Genomic DNA, 6,000 nt, shown 5'->3' with positions numbered 1-6,000 from the left:
TCATCAGGTAAGCTAGAAGTCAAGTACAGTGACGGGCTTATGTAATACAAAATGCACAAACATATTTCATTCACTCAAATCACCTTTAACACGTCAACATAAAACCTATTTTTCACTAATTAATCTGCAAAATCAAAGTTGCTTAGCGCTCGGATGAATAGTAATTAAAAATAAAGCTGTTCCATATTCAAACTGTGCTTTAAATTCTTGTCATAGAGTTTAAAATCAATTAGACGGTAGATGAAAACAAAGTGACTTTACTAGGCATCACTAGGGTAATTGAAAAGTAAGCCTTGATATCATGTAAAGAGAGTTTAATTTCCTTCGATATGACAGTTTGATATTGTTTTCAGAGGAAAAAAGGGTGATGACGTCACGCAGTTTTTCCTAGTAACCTGGTACTGCCTCGATGTTCGAGGATGCTAATATATTTTTAGACATCTATCAAAAAAATTGAATCGTGTTTTCATGGAGAATTGCAATAATCACTGGTCTAGTATAATCTATATAATTATATAGAGTATAGATTTGTGTTTTTGTTTGTTACGAAATAAATTCAGCGACTACTCAACCGTTTATGATGACATCTGGTGCAGAGGCAGACTAAACCTTCATGGGTGACAGGGTAGTTTGTTCTAAAAATTTATGTTAAGATATGATAAGATGTGACTTCAAAGGAGTAAGTTTAAAAAAAATATTGAGATTTTCGAGAGATTCGGTCTAGAATACTAATAACCATACACGTGCGATACGAGCTAACATGAAGAGAGTGATGAAAGTGAATGAAGCGAAAATTAACCAGTCACTATTTAAATCCCATTTCCACAGCTGAGCATGGCCTTAAGACAGTTGTCTCTGTCTACCCCGTAAGTATGTGTGTATGTAATTAAAGAATTACATACACCACATAAATATTAAAAATAATAATCTACTACCATAATTACCTACAGGCAAAACAGGTGTTCATATAACTATTGAAACAATTATGTACGTCCGTTTTATAGTATACTTTAACGTTTAAAACGTTAAGGTCTTAAATTGAATAACTTGATCGTAGAGTCAGCAAAACCCACGCACATAATAATGATAAAAAACTTATGCTGATTCAGTTTGATATTAAAATTTGAACAGACTTTTCGTCTCTATATTAATATGTAGTAGTTAGGTATGTAATTGAGATATTTTATAAATATCCGAGTTTTTGAACAACCCATAAAAAAGTAATGGATCAAAATCGTCATTAATTAGTTTTTTTTTAATGTTCAAATTAAAAATATTACTTTTAAATGAGAATATTTAAAAGGTTAAGTATATAAAAAAATATCAATACGAAAACAGATCTTCATTTTACTTCATAAGGGACTACCTTTGAGGCAGAACTAAAATCAGAATTTCGGTAATAAAGTACTTAAAAGAAGTTTCGTTATGTCTGCTGGAAGAGATATCTCTTGCATCATCATCAGCAGAACTTATTTTCTTTCTTTTTCTTGTGTAAATTTTCTGTGCACGTGAATTGGCAAATAAAATAAATACAACATGGTGTCATCCTGGCGAAAGATAAGGCAAAGAGTACCCGAAATCGACGAGCTTGCATGAAGAGATTTATGAATGTGCATGAAGCGAAAGAAGTATGCAGGGATCGTGGAAAATGGAAAAATGTAGTCCCTGCCTACCCCTCCGGGAAAAAGGCGTGAATTTATGTACCTATGTATGTTATTTATTTGTAGTGTAGGTTAGTTTAGTGTAGTTAGGTACTTGGTCTTCTCTGGTAATTAAGAATGGGGCTTATAACTTAGCAACCTTTATAGATATGTCAAATAGGCGTATGTATGTTTGCTTAGATCTTGAATCAACGGGCATGAACATTTTCCGGGATAATTTTATGTATGTGAGTGAATAACTCCAAAATCTTTTTGGTCAAGAAATCGCGTGGAAATATAAAAAAAAAACATATAATAGAATTGAGAACTTCTATAAAAGAATTCCTGTATTGAATGCCATTGAAAAAATAGGTTGGCCTCTTGCAATTATTAACCTACAAAAGCCATAATTGATTATACGCCAATCTCAAAGCAATTTTTCAAAATGAAGGCATTTCAGACCCTTGTCAATCCAGATATTTATCACAAATTGACATTATACACACAAAAATGTGACCTCCATTAAATATTTACGTGAACATTGAGCAGTAAGAATCTTGTGACCTTTGGAGATCAATAAGATATGAAGAAATGAGTATCTATTGTGAATTTTTATTTCATGCAGTTTACGGATATTATCATTTTATTAGATAAGTGCTATTTTTATTTATTATTTCTACACAATCTCTTATCTTCTTCCTTCTGCCATCCCGGTTGCATCCTCATCACTCTGGAGAGGAGATATGCTAATATGGATCCTGGATTGGGTGAGTCAGGTTTTTACATGAACCTTGGGAGTAGGTTCATCCATTTGACCATCGCAATCTTTGCAGGTAAAGCTTACCTGTATTGGATAGATCATGGTTACACATCCAGTATATGCAGGTTTCCTCACGATGTTTTCCCTCACCTTAAGACTCATCTCTTCGCAATCTCTTGTATGTATGTATTTTTAATTATTAGATATATTATGTTGGTTAATTCCATAAATGTTTTGGTTTATTTTAAATTGACAAATTGGGTCGTATTTTTCAAATAAAATACGTATAATTTTTATAAAAAAAAATCCTTCAGTTACAGCAACTTGATCTCAATACTGAAAGCGGGCATTTTGTTTTCTGCCCCAATTCATCATTTATCCGTGACCTTATACGGTCAGCAAAAACTCCGGGCGACCTCGACTAGTGCGAAACTGACTTTTTTGTTTATTAATCATAAAGATTGATTTCTTTGCCGTGTGGTCAAAGAAGAGTTCAATTTGGTAGGAGCGGAGTGGTCCTATCATTTTTCTAAGAAATAATTAGTGACAAAAGACATAATCTCTAATCTTTATTAAACTATTCAGATGAACTTCTAGTCTTTTCAGAATAATTGGCCTGTAAGAGATAAATACATGATATATGTATATCAACTGATACGAACCATTACTGAATGGTATATTTTTCTTTGTAGCCCTCAGTACAAAGATGACTTAAGAAATAGAACAACAATTCCACGAGGACGCAGATTACCTTTTATTTTGGGAGAAGTTCTTACTGTTGCAATACACGCGTGGAGACCCGCGGGCGAAGGCTTAAGGGATTGAGTAACAAGTTAGTATAGGATATCCTATATAAATCCTATATATCCTATATCATACTAATATTATAAATGCGAAAGTTTTTGAGTGTGTCAGTATGTTTGTTACTCTTTTACGCAAAAACTATTGAACCGATTACGATGAAATTTGGTATGTAGGTAGCTGAAGACCCAGAATAACGTATACTTTTTATCCCGGAATTCCCGCGGGATTAATAGGGTTTGCATGCGGCCGATGACCGCGGGCGACCTCTAGTCCTATATATACATACCTATATTCTTCTGTTACTGACTGACTGACAGTCAACGCATAGCCCAAACCGCTGGGTCCAGAAACATGAAATTTGATTAGTAGGTTCAATAGTCTTGGTGTGCACTAACAGAGGATTTCCCGAAACTCCATCGGGAAATAAAATAAAAGTGAAAATGAAAATATAATAAAAGTTATTTACGTTACATGCGGGCGCTCTCAAGTTTTCAAAATGAATCTATTCCTTTTACTGAAAGCTTGCAATAATATAAACTAAATACATACATATGGTCACGTTTATATCCCTTGCGGGGTAGACAGAGCCAACAACCTTGGAAAGACTGAATGGCCACGTTCAGCTATTTGGCTTAATGATAGAATTGAGATTCAAATAGTTGCTAACCCATCGCCTAAAAAAGAATCCCGTTTGAAGAAAGAAAAAAGTTTGTAAGCTTATCCCTTAGTCGCCTTTTACGACATCCATGGGAAAGAGATGGAGTGGTCCTATTCTTTTTTGTATTGATGCCGGGAACCACTCGACGTACAATATAATACGGATAATATAAACTTGCGATATCTATTCTAAAAGTGGTCAATGTCACCCGACATTACTCAACTCGATCATCCTATTAGCACACACATTACTATAGGGATTTGCGTAACTCTGCCACGGATTGCCGCCAAACGATACCAGACTTAATTTGATTGATGCCATGTCCTTAGTAGACTTCAGACAGTCAAAGTAAAAGCCGGGATAGGCATCTGTGGCAGAAGCATTATGGTATAAGAAAGAATAGGACCACTCATTTCCCGTGGATGTCGTACATTATGGTACCTATAAGAAAGAATAGGACCACTCCATCTCATTTCCCATGGAGGTCGTAAGAGGCGGCTAAGGGATATGCCTATAAGCTTGGGATTCTTATTTTAGGCGATGGGTTAGCAACCTGTCACTATTTGAATCTCAATTCTATCGTAAAGCCAAACAGCTGAACGTGGTCTACCAGTCTCTTCAAGGCTGTTGCCTCTGTTTATTCCGCGAGGGATATAGACGTGACTGTGAATCACACTTGTACAAAAGACTCTTTTCTATAACTGATTTTAAACTTTCGCGTTACATTATACTATTTATAAGTAGGTACTACAGTTATTTAATGTATTAGTACCTTCATTTTATCTCGGACGTTCAGAATTATGTTACTATGATCCGTGGTCACGGTGGTCACGAGCGACTAAAAACTAGCGGGCTACTGCACCGTCTGCTGAGCTAGGAGAATAATGAATAGATTAAATTTATTTTCAAAATTGGATACAAGGTATCACTTATTGACGTCAAATCATTTAAATCTAATTATAACTACTACCGCTTCCAAAGCGCATGTGTAGAAGTAGCGGCGGAACAAACTACACTGCAGCAACTAACTACAACAGCAACAATGACTGAACTAACATTGTTTAAAATATGATTTGAATTGAAAAGTCAAATCGTTTTTGGATCATTTCATCAACTTCAGCATGGCAATTTCAACTACATATTTTTTTTTTGTCATTTCCAACAACTCGATAATCGTTTACCGTGACGAGTGACGATTACGTTATCGATTGCCACGTCAAAGGGAAATTAATCAAAAACCAATTGATATAGGACGTGTTGTGTATCAATTAAAAAATGTGTTCTCCGCAGTTTTTATTCGTTCCTTCTTTTTACTTATTTTCATTATAAGTTCCTTGTGGTTCCCGGCACCAATAGACAAAACAAATAAGACCACTCTATCTCTTTCCCATGGATGTCGCAAAAGGCGACTAAGGGATACGCTTATAAGCTCGGGATTCTTCTTTTAGGCGATGGGCTGGCGATCTGTCACTTTTTGAATCTCAATTCTATCATTAAGCCAAACAGCTGAACGTGGCCTTTCGCAGTCTTTTGAAGACTGTTGGCTCAGTCTGCCCCGCAAGGGATATAGACGTGACCATATGTATGTATTTAATTATATAAAAGAAAAACACTTATACACCAGCTCACTGATCACGAAATATCAAAAACTACTGGGTCAGTAAAGATAAAATTTAGCAGGAAGGTAGATTGTAACTAGGAGACGTCCGTTAAGAAAGGATTTATGGAAATTCTCGCGGGAACGGGACTTAACGGGATTTTAAAAATCACGCCTATTTCTCGCAGGGATAGGCAGAGACAACATCTTTCTCCTTGCGTGGTATCGCTCTTGCATACTTTTTCTCTGAATCCACATTCTTCCACACGTTTATTGGATTCGGGTAGACTAAAATTAAACAAGACAAAATTATTTTTTCTTTTTAATTACTACATTTGGGATGCCAAGGGAATAACGGGATAACGAAAAATGTTATTCCAATTCGGAATTGGTCGGGATTTATCATTAATTCCGGGTAAGCCGAACCGGAAAACTAATGAGTTAGCCAACATGTAATTGTACATACATACATACATACATATGGTCACGTCTATATCCCTTGTGGGGTAGACAGAGCTAACAGTCTTAAAAATACTGAAAA

This window comes from Amyelois transitella, chromosome 17, assembly GCF_032362555.1.
Source record: "Amyelois transitella isolate CPQ chromosome 17, ilAmyTran1.1, whole genome shotgun sequence".
NCBI lineage: Eukaryota > Metazoa > Arthropoda > Insecta > Lepidoptera > Pyralidae > Amyelois > Amyelois transitella.
Note: the sequence above shows the minus strand (reverse complement) of the source record.